Here is a 13,827-nt window from a genome sequence, read left to right as displayed (position 1 = left end):
CTTATTTCCCTGGCATGAATGCTGCCTGTTCATATGCCTCATTCCTTTTCATGCTTGAATGGCAGTCAATGATGTGTAACAATTCTCTTGGATAGAGAATGAATCAAAGACAGATGCATTCACGAAGAAATGACAGGGATGAGACTTGCGGGGCTGTGGAAATAACGGGGTGATCAAGATCAACCTCTGCCCCCTCGGCTTTGCCAATACCTGAGTCTTTGAGAAATACAAGTCTCCCAGCTGCTTTTGTCTCCTCTGCCCAATTTAGGCCCGTTGGAAGTAACAGGGGCTGTAGAGTCCAGACCAGAAAGGGCAGACTCACAGGGTAATAAGGCCTAAGACATAGAATATGAAAGACCCTGTGAAATCTGCTTGCTGGAGGATGCCCTTTAATTAGAATATGAAGTCATGGGCAGGAAACAGAACTAAGCTTTAAGTCCTGTAGTCTTTTAAATGATAAAACCCCAAAATCTCTGGCTTAGGATCCCAGTAGGAAATCTGCCAGCACCTTTCAAAAGCTAACTACTTGTAATTTGCAAACTGTATTGGTAGTCAAGAATAAAACCCTGCTTGTGCAGGGGAGCTTTTCCACTTGGGAGAGTGGCCACTCAGTCCCTACTTCTCCACAGAAAATTGCCTGTTTCTGTGTATATTCATTTCTCGTGTTTCAACAAGCCATCCGCAGTGTTGCATGATCACTGCCGGCTGGTGATCACGCGTCACCTATCACTGCAGTTTGAGTAAATTATTGGTTTGTTTTGGATTAATTTGCTCTAATTATCCCAAAAACATGTACCCCTAAGCCACTCAGAGATGCCTACAGTGAGGGAGATTGTCATTTGTTGAATGTTTCCATTTGTATATTTTCTAGGTCTTGAAGGAAGATTCAGACCTCTATCATAAAATGTGTCAGCCCCTTTGGTTAAAGAAAAAAGACATCTGAAGGCCAATGCTAAATTAAATGTATAAAATGAATATTTTATGGGAGGGAAATCCTTGGAGGGATTTCCATACCCTTTGATTAATTTATTATCCCTCTCATTAATGTATAAGATAACTTTTAGAGGCAATAATTCAATAAACAAATAGGAAGTCTTATGTTGGGAGCAAGTTTGCTTTCAAAAGCATGCTGTACTGGACAGGAAAGTCAAGAACATTACCAATTTTGGAAAAAGACAGACTTGAGTCAGATAATTGTTCAGGAAGTCCTGTGCAGCCAGATGACAGTTGGATTACAATAAAAAAATAAAACAGACCTGGTGGTGGGAGAAATGGTGGCTACTATGTGATTTTTCTCTAAGGGTTTTCAGATCTTATTCTATATAGTATAAAAACAACTGTGGCCAAGTAGGACATCAGGAGAGGAAGTGATATTGGAATAAAAACACAGATATTAATTTCAGAGGTCCTAATTCTAACTACAAAACTTGTCATTTATATCAGTAACAGCACATAGCCATTCTAAGCTTACTTCTTCAAATGAAAAATTGATAGTAAAATCTAACTCACAAAGTAACAATGAAGATTAAGGTGGGCAGTATACATGGAAGAACCCTATAAAAAATGTTAGTTCCTTATAACAAATTAAAATGTTGATTGTAATTTTATTTGCCTGAATAATTTAAAGAAAGAGCAGCCATCATTTTCTCACTATATTTTGAATTAGCTTCCTTTTAAATAACTCAAGATAAATACATAAATGGATAGAGAAATATGTGTGCTTTCACGTTTTTCTCTATTTATATATAAACTATACGATAACTTAAACATTAGATTTGCATAGAATTTTTCTTAACCTATAAGAAAGTCCTAAGTCCTTCCCTAGGCATCTGATAATTCCCAGAGGTTTATATTCTCTGATTTTCACTTACCTGTTTCTGCTGACTCCTTATTCTCAATTGAGTTTACTTCTAGTGCCTGGGTCAATTTGAACCATAGTCCCTCATAAGCACCACCTCAGGGTATGAGTGTTTTTAGTGCACTTGACTGATATCAGACTGCATTTTAAAACTACTTTTAGCCCTGAGTGGTGTGTCTCAGTGGATTGAGGGCCAACCTGAGAACCAGAGGGTGGTGAGTTGGATTTTCAGTCAGGATACATGCCCGGGTTGCAGGCCAGGTCCTCAGTAGGAGGTGTGGGAGAGGAAACCACACATTGATGTTTCTCTCCCACTCTTTCTCCCACCCTTTTCCTTGCTCTAAAAATAAATAAATGAAATACTTTTTAAAAAACTACTTTTAACTTTAATATTAGATGAAAGTGTTCTTCAAAATCTTTAAGTTATTTCCAGGATGGTAATTTCTCTTTGACATTTTTTTCTAGCAAACCTCAATCTTTCACCACTCTAACAAGTTGCTCAATTTACTTTTCTCTCCTTTTAGTTGTTTCTAAATCAATATCTGTGCAAAATTCTTAATTTTCTCTATGTGTTACTGTTTCATTTCAAACAAGGCTTTAAAATCTCATAATTTCCATTAAAAATGCCCTGTCAGCATATTTTGTGCAAAAATCATCAGAAAATATATGAGTCCCTTGAGGGAAAGGGTACTTTAGTTCATTGTGAATATTAACATTCTTTATTCCATTTTGTTATTAAGTATTTATTAAACATGTGATCTCTGTATAATAATTATAATACTAGCTTTAACCTTTATTTTTTATTCTAAATATTTTGTACATGTTAAGCTTTTTAATTGTTAAAAACAACCCAATAATGTAAACATAATCAATATCTGTTTTACAGATGAAGAATTTAAGACTTAAAATCTTCAAGAAACTTGGCTGAACTTCCATAATTAGTTAATGACAGAGCTTTAGAGCCTGAGTCTTTGACCAAAGTGATACCATCTTTTCACAATTTTTTAATTTTTGAGAAGTATAATGTTAATCATATTTTTCCTACACTTTGTCAACTTACTCCAAGTATTCTCAATATTCAAAATGATCTTCAAGGATAAAAATATGTGCTCTTCATAGTCAAAAGAATGGGCTTTACTCATAGTTAAAATCCCTAAGAATGATCCTCCAAGGATATTAAAAAGCAATTCAGTATTTTCATATAATAGACTAGAATCATCTTACTAAAAATAGACATTTGTATTCTTGTTTGCATGTTGCTCTGAGTTGGTTTTATAATCTTGTGATCATAACTTCCAGTCATAAAAAACTTTTCTTCTTCATAAAATACTCTCACCAGTATATATTTATTTTTTTGCAGTGTGCTTTTTTATGTTAAAAATTTATGCTACAATTGTTACAGTTATGTCCTTGAATGCTCTCTCTGTGTACATATTTATAAAGTTGACATATGCAATGATTTTGCCTTTTAGCATACTAATTTTATATCTTGATCTATCATTTCTATCTCTATTCCTACATAGTTATTATAAAGTAAGTACAAATTTACTGAATTTTTATTCTTATTGCAATCATCAATAATATGTTGGCTTATTTATATAACTTTGAGTAGTAACATTATGTGAGCTTGGAAGTATAGTTTATTCATATTCATTTGAATTCACTTTCCTATCTGTATCTTAGTGTACTTAATTAAAAGAGTTTGGCAGAACTGGCACAAACCCTATCCTAATTACTCACTAGAAGTGAAACTTTTGATGATTTACCTAATCTTCTAGGTTTGAAAACATAAGATCTACATTGGAAACTTAGTTTTTGGTGTACCTGATGCTAATGACATTTGGTTGCCTTTGCATTCTTTCTTAACTATTCTTTTTCCTTTCCTTTCTTATGTGGCTCTTCCTTTTCTTTTCCTATCAGTTCTTCAACTTTTGAGAGTTTTCTTAAGGTAACTAACTGCCTCTGGGAACTCTACTTGAATTACCCAAACAGTCTGAAAAGTACTTGTTGGAACTCATGCTCTACCTAATTCTCGATTATACATAGGATTTAGTGGCATCTTCATTCCATATGTCTAAATTATTTCTTCACAATAAGATTATGTGTTCACTAAAATCACACATTTTCTTGATATACAATTGCCATAGATGCCTTCATTCAATTTATATGAAGGACAATCTGCTATATATTGAACATATTTAGCAAATATGTTTTATTGATTTTATCTGTATTTACTTTGAAAGTATACTATGATGACATCATCCAATGCTGCAAAATAAACCTCATTAATAGTACTCACTGGAAAAGTTGCACCAGGGTGTTTGGCTTAGGTATAGGGGCCATTTCTTATACCTAAGACAGGTTTAAAATATACATTTTGTATTGCACTTAACAGACAAAAATGACTCATGTCATGGAGAACAAGTCCTCCCCAAACAACAGCCCAACATAGTGGATGATAATAGTAGACTTTAAATATATTACCGTTTGATAACTATATTATGATTTTTAGTAAACTTTTCTTAGGCTATGTCTCCATGGACAAAACAAAAATGAGGATTGTGATAATTAGTCCAACAGTTATCTTATACATAAGGATGACAGAATTACTATTGTAAAAAATAAACTTGTTAAGCCTGAACTTGAACTATTGACTTTTTAAAAATTGGTTTTTAAAAAGAGAGAGGGAAAGAGAGAGAGAGAGAGAGAGATAAACATTGATTGTTGTTTTACTTATTCATGCATTCACTGGTTGCCTCTCATATGTACCCAGACCAAAGACTGAACTTGCAGCTTTGGCCACGTATGTGGACAATGTTCCAACCAACCGATCTACCCAGCCAGGGCTTAATCACTGATTTTAACACTGACAAGGAATGGTTTCCCTATGATAAACTATCAGGTCTGACCAACATCGCAAACAAGTTTATGGTAAATTCTTATCATTATTGGGATTCTTATCACTTAATGTTTCTGCCCCACCCATTAAATAATAGTCATAACAGTAATAATAATAAATTAATTTTTTCAATGTTATTTTACACTGGCACCAAGTGAAAGTTAGTAAAGCACTGTTTGGGTCACCTTCAAAATTTTGGGGGAGTGACACGTTGCTTAAATAACAAATTGCAGACTAATCCTTAGAGTTAATTATCTTCATATTTGTTTGTAACTTACTTTACAAATCTATTTCCTTATTTCAATTCATGTCAAATAATCTGGTACTGCCCTGAATATTTGCATTTTGTGTCATTTCTTTTTCTATTATTTTAAACCACATAAGGCTTTGTATATGTTTAAATGAGTATCTCCCCTTCTAAATAGCAAGTTCCTCAGAGCTTATAGTCTTCGAAGCAATGACCAAGAAAGTGCCTTACTCAAAGACAAGTCCAGGCTCTAGCCTACCTAGCATCCTATCCTCAGATTTCAGGTACTTCGGACCTCTCCAGGTGCATTTTGTTTATATGGATCTGCCATACAAATTGTTATGGTTCATTTGAGTTTGTTGCTTGAGAAGATGAATGAGCTTGGTGAAGTATGCTTGCATTTCACAGAGGGAGTAGGGCTGTCTTGAGAAAGTAGTTGTCTTGAGATAAGATAGCAGTTGCTCAGAAGCACCAGAGCTGTACAGATGCTCAGAAACAATTGCTTACTGTTTGCTTGGAGCTGAGCTTCAGCAGTTTTAGGTAGAAACAAAATCTTTTGAAAATATAATAGATGCTGCCTCTGTAACCACATGAAGAAATGTTCTTTGGAAACCTGGATTTTAATTGTTTTAAAATAACTACTTCCAAAACTGTAGCTCTGCTATAATCGGATCCTCTCCCCAACTGCCCCACAAAAGCCATATATTTCTATACTTTTTTTAGTATTTAACCTTTCTTCAGAATCTCATCTCTACTCCTTCCTACAATCAAATTCCACTCATCCTTCAGGGTTTAGCTGGCCTAAACTTTACAGAAAGCTTTTCCTAATAATGTTTTTCTGCTGTGATCATCAATGCTTATTCATTATTGTTTCCACAATATTTGATTTAATTGCATTGCTCTTTAAATTGTTCGCCTTGAATAGGTTGCAGGCTTCTCTCCTGTCAGGCCTTCACCTAATTTGGAGAATGGTTTTAATCAATTGCAGGGCTTATGTGGCAAATCAGGGATCCATAATGCTTTAGATGGAGTGGAAACCCTACCATTATTGTTCTAGTGCAACACTGGAGCCACCGATTGCTAGCTTTGGCCAGACAAGGTGTTAATTTCTCTGAGCTTTACTTGCACAGTGAAGATAATTTTACCTGCCTCACAGATTTTTATAAATATTGTGTGAGATTTTCCAGATAAACATTTAAACAGGGCTTGGAATGTGATAGAAAAGGTCTAAACTCTAGGGTTTTTTTTTGTATTAAATATTGTTTTTACCTTTATTATTTTACCTATGAAGTAACTGTCAATTATACACAGGAAAAATATATATGCTATGCAAGAACCTACATAACTAAAAAAATTTTTAAATAAAACAATTTGGAAAGGTTTTTATAACCCAGGGATGCATGCCTTAATTTTTGTGGTAGTTAAGAATACAAAGAAGGTTGTAGCAGGGGAAAAAGCAGGGATCAGGCAGCATGATTTCAAATATCGCCTCTGTTAATGACTTTTAACCAGTTGAGTAACCTAGGGACAATTTCAAAAATATACAGAATTAACTGGAATGGTGTAACTCCAATCTACCAGTTTGAACTTCATGTTTAACTTTGCAATGATAGTCTATCAAACAACACCCATCATGGAAAATTCTAGCTAGCAGCATGTTAAAATTAGAGGGCAACAGCTTGGGGAAAAAGGGTTAAAGACCCTAAGGCACATCTCTAAATAAAATATACAGATGAAAAATAAGTGTATGAAAATATGCTCCACATTATGTGTCATAAGGCAAATGCAAATTAAAACAATAATGACATTGCACTAAAAACCTATTACAATACCTAACATCAAGAACAGTGACAACATCAAATGTTGTGAAGGATGTGGAGCAATAGGAACTCATAGTCATTGTGGTTGAATACAAAATGGAACGGCCACTTTGGCAAATAGTTTGATAGTTTTTTACAAAACTAAACATACTCATGCCATATAATCCAGCAATTACTGTTCATGGCATTGACCCAAAGAATTTGAAATTTATACACACAAAAAAACATACACATGGATGTTTATGGCAGCTTTATTCAGAATTGCCAAAACTTTGGAAGAAATTTAGATATCTTGCAAAAGGTATACATACAATGTGTGGCACATTCAGCCAAAGTAATATTTTTCAGCGTTGAAAAGAAAAAAGCTAACAAGGAAGGAAAAAAATGTGGAGGGACCTTAAATGAATATTACTAAGTAATTAAATCCTACCTCAAAAGGCTGCATACTACGTAATTCGAAAAAAAAAGCCAATAAAAAGATAAATGGTTGCCAGGGAGTGGCATAAGGGGAAGGATGAGTAGGCAGAGCTCAGAGGATTTTCAGGGCAGTGAAAATACTTTTTTAAATATATTTTATTGATTATGCTATTACAGTTGTCCCATTTACCCCCTTCTCTCCCCTCCCTCCTGCACCCCCCTCCCACCCACATTTCCCCGCTTTAGTTCATGTCCATATGTCATACTTGTGAGTTCTTTAGCTTCTACATTTCCTGTACTATTCTTGCCCTCCCCCTATCTATTTTCAACCTACATTCTATGCTACTTATTCTCTATACCTTTTCCCCCTCTCTCCTCTTCCCACCCCCCTGCTGCTAACCCTCCATGTGCCCTCCATTTCTGTGGTTCTGTTCCTGTCCTAATTGTTTACTTAGTTTCTTTTGGTTTTGCTTTAGGTGTGGTTGTTAATATTTGTGAGTTTGCTGTCCTTTTACTATACATGTCTTTTCTTTATCTTCTTTTCTTAGATAAGTCCCTTTAGCATTTCATACAATAAGGGCTTGGTGATGATGAACTCCTTTAACTTGACCTTATCTGAGAAGCACTTGATCTGCCCTTCCATTCTAAATGAGAACTTTGCTGGATAGAGCAATCTGGGATGTAGGTCCTTGTCTTTCATGACTTGGAATATTTCTTTCCAGCCCCTTCTTGCCTGTAAGGTCTCTTTGGAGAAATCAGCTGACAGTCTGATGGGAACTCCTTTGTAGGTTACTGCCCCCTTATCTCTTGCTGTTTCTAGGATTCTCTCCTTCGTTTTTACCTTGGCTAATGTAATTATGATGTGCCTTGGTGTGTTTCTTCTTGGGTCCAACTTCTTTGGGGCTCTCTGAGCTTCTTGGATTTCTTGGAAGACTGTTCCCTTTGCCAGATTGGGGAAGTTCTCCTTTATTATTTGTTCAAATACGTGCTCAATTTGTTGCTTTTCCCCTTCCGATTCTGGTACCCCTATAATTCGGATATTGGAACGTTTAGAGGTGTCTTGGATGCTCTTAAGCTTTTCCTCAATTTTTTGAATTCTTATTTCATCATGCTTTCCTGCTTGGTTGATTCTATCTTCCTTCTGGTTCACTGTATTGTTTTGAGATTCAGATTCCTTCCTTTCACTATTGGCTCTCCTCCGCGTATCTTCCTGCATCTCTTTTATGGTAACCTGCATCCTTTCATCTAAATTGGGCCTAAAATCAATCAGTTCTGTGAGCTTTCTGATCACCAGTGTTTTGAACTGTGCATCTGATAGACTGGCTATTTCTTGGTCGCTCAAAAGGATGAGTCCTGGGGGACTGATCTGCTCTGTTGAAAACATATTTTTCCCCTATCTCTCCTTTTTTTTTTTTTTTTTTCCCAGTCTGGTTGCTCTTGTTATGGTGGGGGGGGGCGGAGCCTTAGGTGTTCACTGGGGCTGGGCACCCCAGTTGCTAGATTGTGATGTTATATGTAGGGGTGGGGTGGGAGCGGGACCTCGGATGGGAGAAAACAATGGCGGTAGTTCCGTTCTCCTGGGCTCAGACCCTTCTCTGGGCTCCCGGGCTGTGAGTTCTGCCCTGGTCCACAATCGCTACCCCTCTGGGTCTGCCAGCCGCAGCTTGCGTACTCAGGGATCACCGCTACATTCTTATGCCCCGGATGGCTGTCGCGCCGATTTCGCGCCAAACTTTCCCCGACCTCCGAGCACCGCCGACCCGAGCCAGCCCTGCGCCCACCTGGCTCATCTTCTCCTACCAGTCCAGATGAACGCGTCTGCTTCAACTTCTTGGCCGCCCGACTTCCATTCAGATAAATCCTCTGCCAGATCGGGGCGTTATTCTGACTGTAAATTATTGTTGTAAATTATTGTTGTAAATTATTGTTGTTCTAATCTTGGTTGTGCGAGGAGATACGGTGCATCCACCTATTCCTCCATCTTGCCGGAAGTCTGCAGTGAAAATACTTTATATAACACCACAGTTATGGATTGCTGACATTCAACTTTACTCAAACCCATAAAACCTACAACACAGAGACTATGGATTTGGGGTGATTATGATGTAAATGTGTAGGTTGGTCAACTGTAACAAATGTACTACCCTGTGGAAGATGATGATAATCGGGAGGCATAAGGTACATAGGGAATCTCTGTACCTTCTCAATTTTTATATAAAACTAAAGTTGCTTGAAAAATAGCATCTTAATAGAAAAATAAATAAGAGGACTCTACAGACTCAAAGTGAACTATTATTTTACTTATTTAGCATGTTGCTTAAAATAGAATTCTCAGAATATTGTTTACTTCTCTTGGGTACAGTGATTTAGCCATCACTTCTTTGGGGTGAAAAGGAAAAAATATATCAAGAAACCTGTTAATTTACAAGATTTATTAAAGCAAACAAGACTGAATAAGCAGATAAAAATATCTATTATTTTCTGGCTTCAGGGTTTATTCCTTCTGATCTTTTTTTTAAAGATTTTTATTTATTTATTTATTTTTAGAGAGGGAAGGGAGAGAGGTAGAGAGAGAGAAACATCAATGTGTGGTTGCTAGGGGTTATGGCCTGCAACCCAGGCATGTACCCTTGCTGGGAATCAAACCTGCGGCACTTTGGTTCGCAGCCTGCCCTCAATCTACTGAGCTATGCCAGCCAGGGCTTCCTTCTGATCTCCTATACTTCCCATATCTCCACCTAGTATCTTAAACAATGAGAATGTTTAAATGAAATTGTGATGATGAAACTCCTGATGTTTGGGCAGAAAAATTAGCTCAGAAAATATAAACAATTTTAATCATAAGCATAAAAACTACAGATGTACTTTAGTATTGAAAGTATTTAATTGGTTAGAACTCCCCATTTCTTGATCATTTGCAATCAAGAAAGAACTACAGACATTCTAATGCAGTCACAGGCCACAAGTGGCTCCTGACCACTTGAAATGTGGCAAGTGTGATTGGAATATTTTTAATATTCCTTCATTTTAGTTCACTCAAATTTAAAATATGAAACTAAATTTAGTTATTGGAAAACACGTAAGCATGTTCAGAAAGACTTTGTCATATGAATTTATATCTGCAATTGTAAATTTCATAGAATCAAATACAGATCAAGAATTCCCAATAAAAATTTAATGTCCAGATTAAGATATACTCTAAATGAAATACCTCATTAATAGTTGTTGTTATTTCATTATGTGTTAGAATAATATTTTGAATATTTTGTATTCAAAATATTATTGTATGAATACATGTTATAATAATATCACCTACTTTTTTCTTGCCTTTTTAAAATATGGTTACTAGAAAATGTCAGGTAATCTATGTGGTTTACATTACCATTTCTATTGACAGGTTGCTCTGAATAAAATACAATATAATTGAAAATAGGTGTGCCAGTGTTTCCCATTTATCTTCTGTTTCATTGGAGTTTTTCTTCTAGAGTTGAAATTACCCCTGGATTTCTAGGAAAAATGATTTTTCCAATAAAGAGTATGTCATCACAGACCCACTGAGTAGCTAAAAATAACCTATTCACTTAAAACACTCAAAAGCAGACATATCAGGTATACTTTTAGTTAATTTAGAAGCTGAATGTTTTAAGAACAGACTTTAATTATTATTCAAATTCAACCTGAGGGAAAATGGTAATACTAGCAACTGAGTTCTAGCCTCTTCCTTCTGCATTAGTTCCATTCCACATAGGTGCCTACCTATTTCAATTTGGAGATATTTAGTGCCTTAAGGAGCACTTCTCTGCATCAGCCTGCTTTAAGGCATTTTCTTTAAACAACAGCTTAAAGATCACAGAGTTTAGTGTGTAGAATTCAAAAATTTGACTTTTTAAATGTTTATTGTTATATACTTATATATTTGTTCTTTTATGAGAAGTAGAGCCCATCCTGACCCTAGTTCTTTTATTCCCAAGTGAAATTTTAAGTAGAAATATAATGTTAAATTTCAGATAAAAATAAAACTGTGAAAGGCTGTATAAGAAGTTAAAAGGCTGAAAAGTTAACCAATACTCACTCATTGTTCTTTATAGCTTCTGTGTGTGTCCCTAGCACACCTGTCTGGAAATAAGGAAAACATACTAATAAATTTTTTCATAGCTCTAGAATACATGTCCTGAAGTGTGAAAATAATGCATTCAAAATAAGTCTTAGTCACAGACTAGCTATGCAAATTTAGGCTGCCACTTAAAACATCATAGGCTTTCATCCTGTATAAAACAAAAGCTGAGAGTAATTATTTCAAGGGACTTTTTGGAAAAAAGTAAATAAAAAATGTTCATATTTTTCTGGCATATATAACAAATTTTCTCATTTTACCTTATATACTTCAACCTAAACCATGCTCCTTTATCTATATTTGTCAATTTCATACACTATTCTCTATACTGCTCCCAGAGCAATCTACTAAAATGCAAATTTAGCCATGTCAGTATTTCTGCCTGTCAGAGGAAAATTAATCAAACATAGCACAGCAAATAAGATAATCCATGAGCTGTGTCCTTACTTCCTTCAGGTCCTGTGACTTACTGCCTTGCACTGTGTGATGTAATAACACTAAACAGAATAAATATCCCATGCCTTGGTGTTTTATCTCAAGTCATGTCTTTTACCTACAACATCCTTGGCTTCCCAAATATGTGCAACTATTGAAACATGATGATGTAAGGTATACTCTACCTTAATCAGAAATGATTTGTCTGTTTATAAATAAATAAACACAGCAAATGACCCAAAACTCATTCATGATAATTTCATGTGAGGATGGTGTATTTCCAGGATATAGGAGTATTTTATAAATTCAAGGGAAAAAAGTCTAACTGAAATTCACATCTTATTTTTCACTCTTGTTTTTCCCCTCTGTCTGTCATTTTTTTCCTGCTTTCCCCACCCCTGATTCCTAAAGGACCTTTGAGAATGGTGTCAACACCTCCTGTGCTATGGTGGCATAAGGGTCCAGGACCCATTAAATTTCTAAGTCTCTCTGAGTCCCAATTTAAAAGATGCAAAAGGAATAATTGTTTGGGCAGGTAAGGCTAAGGAATTTAAGCTTTGTTTTTGCTGAGAAGGTGGAAAAATTCTGTACATATAAAATTTTTAACAAAAAAAAAATTACTAGCCTTTCTAGTATGTAGTGCCTGCCTTGTAGAAAAGTATAATGGTTTAAAGCAGGGGTGTCTAATCTGCAGCCCACAGGCAGTGCACAGCCCAATATGGCTGTGAGTGAGGCCCAACATGAAATCATAAATTTATTTAACACATTACAAGATTTTTTTGTGATTACATCTTGCAATGTGTTTAATGTGTGGCCCAAGACCACTCTTCTTCTTCCGGTGTGGCACAGAGATGCCAAAAGGTTGTACACCCCTGGGATATTTATTATGGATATAATTCTGTACTTATCTAAAATCTACTTTTTATAACCTTGGAAATATACAGAATTAAAAATCAGTGCTACATATTTGTAAGCACTTTTATTTTTTTGAAAATCTCACATTTAATGAACAACAAAGTTTTAAAGAAATATGTACCATAACTACTATATCCAGAAATGGGCAAATAGGTACTATGTATGCACTCAGTCCTCCAAACAACATGGACAGGAGGTCAGGCCACATTTTCAGGTACAAAAAGTGAAATTTAGAGAGACAGTTTAAGCACTTTGTTCACATACTCACATTTAGTAAGTAGCACAGGTGAAAGTCAAACATCTATCAGACCATAATATCTGTGCTTTCTTTGAATGATGGAATCATTTTCCTCATCAAAAAAGAGTGCAACCTTGAATCTATATCAGTAGACTGTGTTATAATAATACATCCCTAAAGATTTAAGAAAAATAGAAAAAAATTATAATAATAATAGAAGAATAATAAACACTTACAGAGTGCTTATACTTGCCAGACACTCTTTAAGCATATACATGTATAAATATATAAGCCTGTCCAGAAAAAGACCAGCCAGTGTTAATATAGCAAGAATGGTTTGTGCCATAGGTGTAACTTGGCTGCCAAGGGTAGTGGACTGGAATGTGCATGTGTGAACAATAATGACTTCACTGTACTAGTCAGTGGGGGTGGTAGATGAGGTTGAGTGAGCATGTGTAATGTGTGGCCATCGCATTCAAAATGACTGAGCAGGTAGAGCAACAAATCTGCATCAGATTTTGGATTAAGCTTAAACTTTCCTCCATGGATACTATTCAGATTATCCAGAAGGCCACAGCTATGGGCAACTGGTGATTGGCAACTTCATCACAATGATGCATCCACTCCTGTATCACATCTCATGCAGAGTTTTCTGGGGAAACATCAATTCATCCAGGTGACTTAGCCCCCCTGCAGTTCAATTTTTGGAGTCCTGCAACTTCTGGACTTCTGGCCTTTTTCCAAAACTAGAATCACCCTTGAAAGGGAAGATATTTTAGATTGTTGATGAGATTCAGGAAAATACAACAGGGCAGCTGATGGTGACTGGGAGAAATATGTGAGGTGCCTACTTTGAAGGGGACTGAGAGGTCATTGTCCCATGT

The sequence above is a fragment of the Phyllostomus discolor genome, chromosome 6 (genome assembly GCF_004126475.2).
Source record: "Phyllostomus discolor isolate MPI-MPIP mPhyDis1 chromosome 6, mPhyDis1.pri.v3, whole genome shotgun sequence".
Taxonomy (NCBI): Eukaryota; Metazoa; Chordata; class Mammalia; order Chiroptera; family Phyllostomidae; genus Phyllostomus; species Phyllostomus discolor.
This window is presented reverse-complemented; position numbering follows the sequence as displayed.